The sequence below is a fragment of the Pectinophora gossypiella genome, chromosome 22 (assembly GCF_024362695.1).
Source record: "Pectinophora gossypiella chromosome 22, ilPecGoss1.1, whole genome shotgun sequence".
In the NCBI taxonomy this organism is placed as follows: domain Eukaryota; kingdom Metazoa; phylum Arthropoda; class Insecta; order Lepidoptera; family Gelechiidae; genus Pectinophora; species Pectinophora gossypiella.
In genome coordinates, this window is record NC_065425.1 from 2,833,553 (window position 1) to 2,847,384 (window position 13,832).

The window sequence follows — 13,832 nt, forward strand, 5'->3', positions numbered from 1 at the left end:
ATTATTATTTTTTATCATGGTTCGGCCTCTTAAGATTCTTAAGTTAAGAAGTGTTAGGCTTAACGTGCCTTCCGAAGCACGGAATTATCTTACTTTTTCGGGCAATCTGGTAATTCAAGCCAAGAATCTCCTTACCAAACAAAGCAGTCTCACATAGTGATTTCGATTTCCCCATCGGGAATTGAACCCGGACCTCCAGATCGACAGCCTAACGCTCTAACCACTAGACCACAAAGGCTGATCAAGAAAATTTATTACGAATTATTTAAGTATTTATTTATGATCCAAATATGAATTCGAAAAAGTAAATTCCGAAACCAAATTATATCAATTATTATCATTTGATGACTTCATGGGTTGTCATCTTAACATGAATTCTCTATCATAAAGTCGAATTCAGTGGTTCAGAGCCCGATAAATACATAATGGCCCCGATTCCTGTCGGCACCTCCTAATTTAATTTTAAGTTATACCCGTCATTTTCTTATCCGCCGAAAAGGAAAGGGACGGATGATCGACCATTAACAAGAACCCTGGCGAATATAAAAGGCATCTCGCTTATGTAACCCTTTTAACGTGTGCTGTCAACTAAATTCCGTCAGGTTATTGGCCAATATAAAATTTTGGGAGGGCTTCTTTTACGCGTGTTCCATAAATGTTATGCTTGTCGATTTCCCGTCCCTTTCCCTTTCGGCGGATAAGAAAATGACAGGTATAACTTAAAATAAAATTAGATGGTTTCTACAGGAATTAGCACCATTATATTCCAATCACTTATGAAAGTGTTTGTAATACATAATATCTAATGGTCATTATTGTCTTTTATTTTTGATTTAGAAAGATATTGAAAGAGAAAGTACCTACTTATATTTCTTTTTCTTTTACGTTATCGTTATACATGTAATATCTATTTCATTTCTAAGTGATAGTTTGTATTAAGATAATGTCACTCGTATAAAAAAGTAATCTACATATTGAGTGCCTCTGTGAGACTTCTTCTTCTATCGTGTGGGTTGTGAGATGGAGTACCAACCTCATGAACGCTGGTGTCAGGGTTACTATTGAGCCGCCAAAGGCATGACATGGCTCATATAATGACTATTTCTATCAGTATGTAATAACCGGGACCAACGGCTTAACGTGCCTTCCGAAGCACGGATCATCTTACTTTCAGACAATCAGGTGACCAGCCTGCAATGTCCTAACCGAACAAGGGACCACAAAGTAATTTTTGTGATATGTCCCCACCGGGAATCGAACCAAGAACCTCCGGATCGTGAGTCCAACGCTCAACCACTGGACCACAGAGGTCGTTTACGTCGTCTGTGGTACTGTGATTGGGATAGTCAGAGGTACATCCATCGCAAGATGAAGTAAGTACCACCGCCTTACCAACTGACCTTTCTGTTAGACCAACGTGATAGGTGAGCCGTATCGACGTCTATAATGGCCGAGACAATTGTTTTAATGGAAAACAAACACGTTAATGCGTAACGGAAGCGCGACAACACAAAATGTTACGTTTGTTAAGTTTATTTAGTGGATGTGTTCTCACTCTGAGCAAACAAGACGCCAGCTACCTGAATCTAACAAACACGGAAGTTATTCGAACTTAGGTCATGTCATCTTTTGGATATTCTCAATTTAGTGTTGTCGCGTTTCCGTTACTCGCACTATGGTGATGTTGAACCTATGTTTTAAAACCTCATTAACCACAAAACACCACTTCGAATTGATTATTTAGATTATTCAATGAAGAAAGAAATTGTCCCGTTCCCGCCAAAAAGCCGGAAAACAAACACGTTGAATCATAACTCGTATACGTCAATTGATTTACGAAACGCCAAAACGAAAATTGATCTTTGAGGTAAATATGAAGTACTGGTTTATGAGGTCATCAATAAATTCGAAATTCAAAAACAAGATTGATTTTTGATCATAATAAAATGGCTTATATTATCGATCATTTCAATAAATCTTGTAGAAAAGTAATTTAACGTGATTTTGTTCGTATTTTGACAGAATCAAAATCGTTTATTCAACGTCATTATCATAGATTGTTGTTGAAGGTCAATTTAACATTTATGAATCCACGTCATTTTGCAAGGTGTTATGGCTGAGGAGAAGAAATGACAAGAAACTGCAACAGCAACACATCTTTTAAGTTATATTTAATCACTAAAGAAACACATTTAATACCAGGCATTTTTATCATTTAGGTAATCATTATTCTTAAAAAGCTTTTTTACATACTTAAAGTAAGCTTCACATGAGCTTTAAATTAATTTTCTGACAAATTCAAAATACTGTCTGGTATTTTATTACCCCAAAACAGATGGATTTAGTTTACTAAGCCTAGACATGACTTATTTGGGTTCACATATTAGTACCAATCGACAATATGACATAATTAATTATAAACGATAAATTGACCGGGACAAACTTTATATATAGTTAATTAGTGAAGTTACTGATGTAAGTAAGTAATCGTTACCAGGAGCCATGTCAGGGGCCTTTGGCAACTCAATAGTATTCCTGACACCAGGGGTGATGAGGTTATGGTACTCCACCTCAACCCACACGATAGAAGAAGAAGTGAAGTTAGTGTCGCCAATAACACATCTCGAATACACCCTGACATTTTGTTCAGTGGATATCATGATGAACTGCATGGTGACAGGTTATCAGCCCATCGTCCAAAAAGATAGTCCAACATCGAAAAAAAAAACGCAACTTTTTTTTCAGTACCAACAGAAATCACTCTCCAAAAGCAATCTTGATAATTTAACACCATCCAAGATTAGACTAACTTTTCCATCGGCTTATTTGCTTTATTTACAATCGAAAGTGTCTTGGTTTCGCCGCGAACAATAACAGCTCCACAGCAATCGATGTTTTGTTTTTTTAACTTTTCTACTTACTTCTAGTTTACTTTTTGCAGTTCACAGAACGGTATAAAATAAATTGTGATCGGTTTGAGAGTATCAGTCCGCTTTGAACTACTTACGATATGAAGCTAGCGGCCTGTTAGGAACTGTATCTTGAAAAACATCGTGCAGTGACAAAATGTTGGACAAAAATGTGGTGTTCCTCGCCGCTTTAGTGTTGTGTTTTGTGACGTCAAACGGAGCTATAGAAGGTTCACAACCGAACGCGATAAACGAAGATGTAAAGAACGAAACTCATAAAGGCGAACGGACTGGAAGAGCCGCTCTGCACAAGGAATGCAGCGGTAGCCTCAGCCCTAAATGCATGAAGATCCACGTACTGTCGTTTCTAGAAGACTTAAACTCTCGCGATGAGTTGCCTCTTCTCTTGCCAGGACTTAGCATCGTTAAAGAGAACAACACCAAAACTCCAAGCGCTGAAGAATTAGCAGCTGAATTGACAAGGAAATTCCCAGGAAAACCTGAAGAGAAACTGAACAGGTTCATTTTGCATCGTCTCCAGGATTACTTGGATGGTCACTCGTTGAGGTACAGGTTGCTGGATCCTCAGACTACGAAGAAGGCTATGGATATGGCGGAGGATGAGTCAGTTGGCCGTGGCAAAGGGGGCGGTCTCGGGGGAGGCGGCGGCGGCAAAGGGGGTGGCGCGTTGCTTGCAGCTGCTCTTATGATGAAAGGTAATTATTTCAATTTCAATTTGGAACAATTTAAAAAAAGAAACAAACAATTCCAGAATGACCTCACGACTTTATTTGGGATATAATATTGGGTAAAAAATTAAGACGCTAAACACTATTGGATTGCGCAATCTATAAGCGCTTTTTTTTACATTTTAAGGTAATTATGCATCCAATTTGCATTATAATTATTGTTATGCATCTATTTCGTTATTTGATTCTGTATACTCGTGCATATCGTGCATATCTACATACTTGTGTTATGCTATAATAATATACTCACCTAATATTAATTATTTTTTATAAACATAGGTACTACAGTTGATTCAATACGATTTATACAGAATCGGATAATTGCGATCATCTTCGAGCGCTTTAGATTTTTTATAAATATACGTAAAAGTTCTTTAACAGCATACTATTATGAAGTTTGTTCACGCAGTTATTATTGTTACTTATTTGTATGAAAACCTTAATTAGATGACACAGTTACAAAGTGTTGCAGGCATCGAGACCAAGTTTTGCAGGTTTACCGATGTCTGTATTCCAGTGTTTGTAACATTGTTTTTATAAGAAAAAAAATAAAAAAAATAAAAAAATACAAATTGTACGGAAAAAATAATACATAGACATTCTGTACCTACAATTTTAAAAACGAATAATGAATTCAACAAAATAAAGTAACAAATTGGGATAGACAATAATAAAAGTAATTATGTGACTATTCGTTCTAGGGTGCATCTTCACACATATAAAAAAAAGGTCTTCACAGATAGACGGACAGACGGACGGACAAGAAAGTGATCCTATAAGGGTTCCGTTTTACCTTTTAAGGTTCGGAACCCCAACAAAAAAGAAACCATTTATTTTTGTGTCACACATGTTTTAGTTTGGCTACACACACATCTTATTTTCGCAACTCCATGTTGTGTCTTGATAACTTACTCCAAGCAAATATGAATTTGACAACTTCTACTATCGTACACTTAGAGCCTTTTCTCACTAAGACACCATTTGGCGCTCCCCATTTGTCCGGCCAAGTAGTTAATGCTACCTGCGGCAAATCTCATCATCATCATCAATTTAAGAGCCACGCTCTTGTCGGTGTAGCATTTTCCATTCCAGTCTATCAAAGGCCAATTCCTTGACTTCCCTATAAGACACGACGTTAACCTTTTCTTTAATCTGTTCCATGTAAGCTCTTCTTGGTCTTCCCCTTCCTCTCTTTCCTTCTAGCTACTAAGAAAGTTTGCTTCGCGGCAAATCTAAATCTACAATAAGTCACGTCAAAAAAAATGTGCAACCTCGATCACGTGACCAACAAAATGTATGCAAAAGAAATATTAGTACTCAATATTCTTGATAGATGGCGCCGGCGGCGTCGGCTTAATAATACATAGATCGCAAGAAATTCGCATTGAAAGGAGGAGGACCCGGTTGTGTAATGATTAACACGCTCGTCCCGGCTTGACAATAGCTGCGGGTTCAACTCAGTCACCCGTCCGAGACAGATTTTTTTTTTTCGATTTTAAATTTTCTCTTTGTAATAATGTATGCCAATATTGAGGACCGATCGTCGTGGAGATCCTTGGGGGAGGCCGTCGTACGGCTGATAGATAATGATGATAGCTGGTTGATTGCTGGTTGCGCAGCAAGACTCCAAGTGACAACTGCATAGTGGCCCTTATCCGACAGGCTTTTAAATATTATATCAGCCATTAGCCTAGTTCAGCCTGTTTCTCCAATCACATTAACCATTTTTTTTTTGTTAGAACTTTCTAACCATATTTTATTCCTCAATCAATAATCATTCTTTATCATCATCAGGTACCCTAGCTGCTGCCGCGCTGGGGGCACTAGCACTCCTCGCCGGAAAGGCTCTAATGACAGCACTAATGTCGCTTCTTCTCTCCGCGCTGGTCGGCCTCAAGGGCCACGGCGGACACAAGTCAACGACCTACGAGATCATCACCAAACCAGAAGTCTCCCATCATCACTCCCATAGCCACGAAGAACACCACGAACATGAACACGGCCATCATGGTGGATACAGAAGAGCCTACGACACAGCCTACAATAGCTACATGCCCTATGACACGACCAGTACTAATATGTAATTTTCACACGAAGCATGTAACTGGAATTAAGTACAATAAAATGCAAATATACTTTATTGTACTAAAAAAACAATAACCGAGTTAAGAGACGGTTATGTTGGTAACATTGCGTGAAACCTAGTAAGAGAGATGACCAGGGCACGCGCTTTTCTGGTTAAGTAATTAATGCTGTTCAAACCAAATTCCGGTGTACCTTAAATAAAACTCCTTCGAGTTGGTAAGAAGTGGACTGTATTAAAATAACCAGGAATCATTTTCATAAGTTTAAAGACACAAGAAGAACATGCCTAGTCGGCAAAGCCCATGACGTAAGTCCCGTAATATTGCCAGAGCAAATAATTATTACAGTAAAAATATATCACGACTTTGATGTCGGCAACAACTGCGTTGTCAGGTCAAAGTGATAAGTGCTAGCAAAAGTTGTTGGTAAAGTTACAGTGTTCCGTTTACAAATGCATTCTTGTATTGAGTTTACGCCTACTAATTATGTTAATTAAAGGGTCATAAAGTCAATTATAATTGGCATTTGAGTGTACTTGAGCGCAAGTAGTGATTTGTTAAGAATGCTTAACTGCTTATCTGACCAACAAAAAGATGTATAGTAACTTGAATGCGAGTTATTGTACCCAGTTACTTGCAAAGTGTGAAGTGAATAGCTCTCAAAGTTGTTAATAATGTGTTAAGTTGTAGATATAAGTTATTTATTGTCAACTAATTTATTTCTTGTCGTTGTTATTAATTTGATTGTTCATTGCAGTCTTTTCTGGGTGTGTTATAGATGTTATTTATTTTATTTACTTCGCTTTTGTTTCGCCTTTTTATTCACTAAGCTTACCTTTTTATTTTACTTCCCACCGTTTACTTTTCTTTGCTTCTTGTTTATTTATTTATTTCTTTTTAATAAATAATTATTAGATAAATAATAATAATTATTATTAATTATTAGAATTCATCTTCATCTGCCATTATTATAATTATAATACAATTTATGACAATGTATATTATTTTTTTGTTACTCATTATTTCTCATTGTGTATTTAATATTTTGTACACTTTCATTTTTATTTATTTTAATTGTCACTTGTCTATCGGTTGTTCTGTATATATAACTATTATTTTATCATCTATTTTGTAATATTATCTGTACTTTAAGCGGTATGTATAACTGTGATATAACTCTATTTAATTTATTACCATTTCATCTTAGTTCTTCTTAATAACATAAACCAAATACTATTGTATAATAATTATTTATTGTATTACTGCATATTATATAAATTGAATTATTTCAACAAAATGATTATGTGAAATGATGTATTTTTCATTGATCCCTTTTGACGACTTCTGAAAGGCCTCCGTGGTCCAGTGGTTTGAGCGTTCGGCTCACGATCCAGAGGTCCTGGGTTCAAATCCCGGTGGGGACATATCACGAAAATCACCTTGTGATCCCTAGTTTGGCTAGAACATTACAGGTTGATCACCTGATTGCCCCGGTTACTACTTACTGATGCAAGTTAGTTGTCGTTACATGAGGCATGTCAGGGGCCTTTAGCGGCTCAATAGTAACCCTGACACTAGGGTTAATGGGGTTGGTAATCCACCTCACAACCCACACGATAGAAGAAGAAGATGACTTCTGAATGTGGTACCAAATCTACGTTCGATTCCCTGTTCGGTCAATATCGGAAAGGAACTAATACAATATGTAACCCTTTGTGATCTTGAAATCACAAGATGCCTAGTTTTACAAGTACAAGCAAATAGTTTTTGCTTATTACCTGCCGACGCATCTAATTCTATTTTAAGTTATACCTGTCATTTTATCATCCGTTGAAAAAGAAAGGAACGGGTAATCGACAGGCATAAAATTTATGGAACACACGTCAACTTTAATCAGAAATCTAAAACAACCGTCTAAAAATTTTTCATCGGTCAATATCCCGACAGAATTAAGTAGACAGCATATCAAACGGATTGCATACCAGGGTGACGCCTATTTTATTCGCACGGGTTATTCATTCATTTTAAAATTTACTTGTTGACAATCACCCGTCCCTTTCCTTTTCAGCGGATAAGAAAATTACGAGTATAACTTAAAATAAAATTAGGAGGTGTCTGCAGGAATCGGGGCCAATATATTATGTTAGATAGGTAATTGTCCCATCTTGAAGCTGTTAGAAACCAACAGCGACCGGTCGACTGACTAACTAACACCCATACGTACCCGTACGACTACCTGTACGTACGGTCACAAGCATTAATATACATAATACACTTTGGTACCATGTCACATTACTTTTTTGACAAATTGAACTCTAAGTCTCACTAAATGTCAAATATGTTAGTGCGACAGGGTTCTAAAGTGCTGACATGATATTGCTCATGACTGTACTCGTACGGGGTGTAAGTAACATCGTAATGAATACTGAGGGGGATGATTCAGCTCATAATTCTGAATTAATGAAGTGGAATTCTATAGTCTCTGCTTACCCCGGTGGGAAATAGGCGTGAGTTTATGTATGTATGTATGTAATTTTCTGTCGCAAAAGTAAAAAGAATTTAAAATAATTTAAAAAAAAAACAAAAATATCGAACAACGCGAACAGTGAGAGAGACTATGTATACGTAGTCTAGCGACTTTTCGCCTTGTTCGATTTACATTGATGGTTTTTAATAATTTATCTTTTTTATTTTAAAATTGGATTCTATGCAGCTTAAAACACAATATGGTACTGAAAATAAAGTTAAAAAACAAAGAAATATCCTCACCCCCTTGATTTGAACTCAGAGTCAATGTCTGAATTATACTCCAAAGTTTTCGTTACGATGTTACTAACACCCTGTGTTTTTATCACTGTCACCGCCTTGTTTTGCGATCATTTGCAATAGGAGAGATTGTGGTCAAACGTGAATGTATTTTAAAAATATTTTACTTACTTATACCTATCTTATGCCCGGGAGTTTGTTCTATTTACCCCCAGAAGTAAGACATATTATTATAACATACTAATTATGTTGTGTTTATGTATTTAAAATTATCTCAACCGCACATCCGCATTTCCTAGAAAAGTGATTATAAGTACTTCTCTTTATAAAAGGCTTTATTTACAGTTTACAACTTGATGGACTTAAGAACATTAGGAACTGATAGATAGGATTCATGTACGTTATTCTTAGCAGAATGGGCAGAGCGATAAGTCAATAAGATGTCTACCCGCAGCCGCTCCTAATGATAGCTATGATGGACAGAAATGTGACATGGTGCTCATTTTTATGAAACGGACACAACTTAGGTAATTTGGCAAAATTACTTAGATGGATTAGACGAAATATAACAACATAATATTAATAAATAATAGGTTTTGTTAGAAAGAATAGGCTAGTTTTCAAGTAGTCAAATCAGTTACGTTTTATTTAACGTCAAAACATGAAATTTGTGTAAAAAAGCAACCATGAGCAAAATGAATGAATGTCAAATTAGTGGTGTTCCAATTCAATCGGTATCACTCTATTTGACTCTAATGTGTTTTATAAATAATATCTAAGACATATAAGATTAAAAATATTAAAATAAAGTAATAAAACATAACAATTTAAATTAATAATAAAACGGTTTACTAACAGAATGGAACATAAAGACATAATTGAATTAAACATAATAACACAAATTAGAATAAAGTACAAATTAAATGGACAAATTAAAATAAAGTAATAAAACATGACAAAGTAAAATAATTATAAAACGCTTTTCTAACAGAATGGAACATAAAGACTAATATATTATAATATACATTTTTGTATAAGTAACTCTAATAAATTTCGAACTCTACGTAACAATATTTACATCCGTTTTACGTTTGGATTTGTGCTTTCTTTCAATGCCACAGGGTTAATAAGAGACAAACGTCTATCCTCAAGTCGTCATAAGCCCATAATCCCACCCTTAAACCACAAATTATAATTGATTTGTTTTCACATTCAGCTCAAACAGCGTGACATTTAACCTCCTGCGCTAAAAAAGAGATAATAAATATTTGTTACCCACTCAAACAGATTTCATTCGAAAACATAACTTCTGAGAAAAATGTCTTGGATACTCCTAATTCTTATAACGATAAATACATCACAATCTCTCGTTATTCAAAAAGATAATATAACGATATTCTCGCGTGATCCAAACAGTGATTTTAGTATTCAATACGAGAATGCTGAATCCGCGTCGAGTGTATTCAACGGCGTATATACGGAATGTTTTTTGTATTTATCGTATTCGTGTTTGCAAAAGAAAACACTTTTGTATCTAAATGAATTGAATAAACTTAGTGAGGTATCCGTTATTGGAGAATATGTAAAATTCGGTAAGTACTTTAACTCTATTAACCTTAGTGCCTATAATGTGTAGTGTAGAGTAGGTATAATAATAATAATTCTTTATTGTGCAAGACTTGTACAAGTTGAAAAATATCTTTGTTCAGTAGGAATGAAAGAGGAATACATGTTGTGCCGCCCACACCTAATGTGGGATAAGGACAGGAAGATAGAATTGAAGAACGCAAAAAGTAAAGTTGCTTTAAAAACAAAATAATTTAATTTCTCTCTTGCAGTAAAAGTGAATGATACGGAAACAGAACAGAGCTACGAGGATAATTCAACGAACTTGAAGAACTCAGAAGAACTCTCTTCTCTCATAGACAAAGCTGTAAACAAGTTCTTCAACAGCCACATTCTGAAATTCAGTGCACTTGGGAAAGATGTCTCTACTACTCATACAGGTGAAAAAATATGTTATAATTATGTTAATGTCCTACTAGATTGAGATTTAACTACCGCGGAGGTCCGGGATTTACTAAATATCCGCTCTATGGTGCCAATGCTTATTTGTCAGCCAAAACAAATTGTTTGACTATAATAAGTACGTATGTTACTATTTGAATCATCATCATCCTAATTTAAGAGCCACGCTCTTGTCGGTGTAGCATTCTCCATTCTTGCCATTAATAATGGTCAATTCTTTCACTTCCTTATAAGACACAACGATCGCCTACATTTTAATCCGTTCCATGTAAGCTCTGCTTGGTCTTCCCCTTCCTCTCTTTTCTTGTATGTTTTAATAGATTCCTCGTGACTTATTAAGTGTCCAATCATCTTACCTCTTCTGTCCTCAATAAATGCCTCGTTTCCCTTACCCTTACTAGCACTTCCTCATTAGTAACCCTTTCAGTACAAATTATTCTTTCGATCCTCCTCCAACACCATATTTCAAAGGCTTCTATTTCAATGTCGAACAAAAGTAGCACGAGTCAGCCATTATTTACCGTCGCGGCATGAGCGGCGCGAAATGTATCGAGGTTCTCGACCAATAGCTGTACGACGTTTATCTACGTAGATAGCATTCGCTGTGTCTATTGGTCCAAACCCTTAATATAATTTGGGCCGCACGCGGCGTGGTTGCCGTGCAGACCCCGATGATGAAAACTCCTCGAAACTCAGATCTCAGCGATTTATTTATACATTTATTGTTACAAAATATTGTTACAGACATTATTAATATGACGTCGTTAAACCCCAAGAGGGCATCTATGACTACTAAAAACCGGACGCGTAGTAACATGACGAACTCCGACGCCATCTTGACTAAATCGCTTTATTTTTATTTCCTAAACTGTAGTTACCTACTTAGTGGAAAATTCTATAACTTTTACCTCTTTTCCTGTTGCCATATTGTTTTTCTGTGTTAGCCTGTGAAAAATAAAGTGTTAAATGAATAAATAGATGATATAATTATATTTTTACAATAATCCACCTTTTCATTTCCTCAGTGGAAGAATTCGTGGGTAGAAAGAGGAAAGGCGGCGGCGGGGGAGGAGGCGGGGGCGGGCACGGCGGTGGTGATGACGGCGGCAAGAAGAAGATGATGATGATGGCGATGATGTGCATGAAGATGAAGCTTATGATGGTAATTTAACTTATTTATTTGTACACAATAAAACATAATCCCGGTGGACACCCATACCTACTTGTATAGGTAGCTGTATGTACTTGCACGGGGTGTTAGTTACATCGTAAGGAATACTAAGATACATGATTCAGCTCATTATCCTGAGTTAATATCAAGTGGAATTAACTCAGAATCATGGTCTGAATGATGTCACTAACACCTGTATATAATATATATTTTTCAGATGGTTCCAGCGATGATGGGGATGATGGGAATGATGTCCTTCAAAGGAATGATGTTTAGTATGATGTCATTTATGGTGTCTAAGGTAAGTCACGCATGCTAATCCTTTCCTTATACTTACATAAATATTAATCTCTTGGCCTTATAATTAATCCAATTCTTATATTTGTTATAGATGATGTTACTAATGAAGATACTGGAAAAGAAAGGTGGTGGCGGAGGCGGTGGCGGCGATGGGGTAAGTTCATGCAAAAGTTTCACTTTAAACCAAAACGCCTGTGTAAAATTTTAAGGCAATTGTTGTTGAAAATATGATTGCATTCAGAAATATACAGGCGTTATGATGATTTATTGCGTAATTGGTGCAAGTCTGGGACCGGGGTTTGAACCGGGAGTAATACTTAATAATGACATTATTCACCATTTTATCTGCAGGGTTGGGCGGCAGCAGGCGGCGGAGGGGGCGGGGCTTGGATGCCAGCAGGTATTTTCCCAATATAATCTTTAACTCCATTAACTACATAACGAAATAAGAACGCATTTTAAATTCAGGTGGACAAGACTATGGAGGCGGCGGCGGTGGCGGCGGAGGATACGATGCTAACGGCCAATGGCAAAGCAGATCCATAGCCGAAGACAGAGACAAAATCGACAAACAACCAATAGGACACCTTCCTATCGTGTCTTACGCGCCCCCAGTAAAATACAAGAACAAACACATCAATAACAATCCTTATTCTACTCTTAAAAGCCTCAATGATGAAGTCATAAAGCTAAACGAGACAAAATCAAGGAAAAAAAGAGGAATAGTAGACGTGCTGCAGAGTGCATATATGTATTGGATCAATCGAATGCTTGGAGTCAATAGGCGACAAAATTTTCCCCCAAAATTTCCCAAATACAGGATTATAAATGGTGTTAAATATGTCTACTATCCAATGAGGTTCGTCCCAAAAGTAAAAGCACCGAAAAATCTTCACCAGGAGAATTTGCAGCAAACTGAGACTCCAATTATGATAGCTGAAGATTTTGACAAAGGAGAGATTGTCGAAGGTCCGATTGAACCAAGAATGAACAAAAAGACCCTGAAGAAGATGGAAAAGTTCAAAAATGACGTCGATGAGGTTGTTGAAGAGAATCCCTGGGAATGACTATGGTATTTTTTGAAGTTCTATGCTCTTGAGAATTTGGTTGCGCCGGACTTTAAATCTTTTCTGTTTTTGTAAGAAAATGTTTATAAGAAATAGTGACAGTCATATATGAATACAGGGGGGTCAAAAACGCCACATCAGCAATTCATCTAAAAAGCAATATTGCTATTTGACATTTCTTTACTCAATATTGCTATTTTACTTAATAAGACACGACGAAATCAGAAGGAATGAGAGGGAGGAGAAAACCAAGAAGAGCTTACGTGGAACAAATAAAATAGAAGGCAAACGTTGTGCCTTACAAAGAAAAGCAAAGAATTGGCTTTTGATAGTCAAGAAGGGTGCTACACCGACAAAAGCGTGGCTGTTAATTTGATGATGATATTTCTTGGCATTGTGCACTTCTATTAAAAGCGCAAATGTTAAATAGCAATATTTATTTTTCGATGAATTGCTTCTATGCGCCCCTTTTTACTCCCCAGTTATTTTATAATAGGATGATTCATTCATGAGGGCTAGCAATTGCGGATTTATCCTCCTGGATATGATGTATGGGCGATGGTTTTGTGACCTATCGCCATATTGTTCATCGAGTGAGTCTTAAAAGTTCCGCATTAACTGCCCACCCGGTTAAGCATTAGGAGTGCGAGTCTTGTTTGTGTCTGTCAAGAAGATTATCAGCGGTTAGAATAATATTGGTGCTGATTCCGGTACACACCATCTAGGGTACTCCTTCACAAGGGAGCATTTCTCTGTAA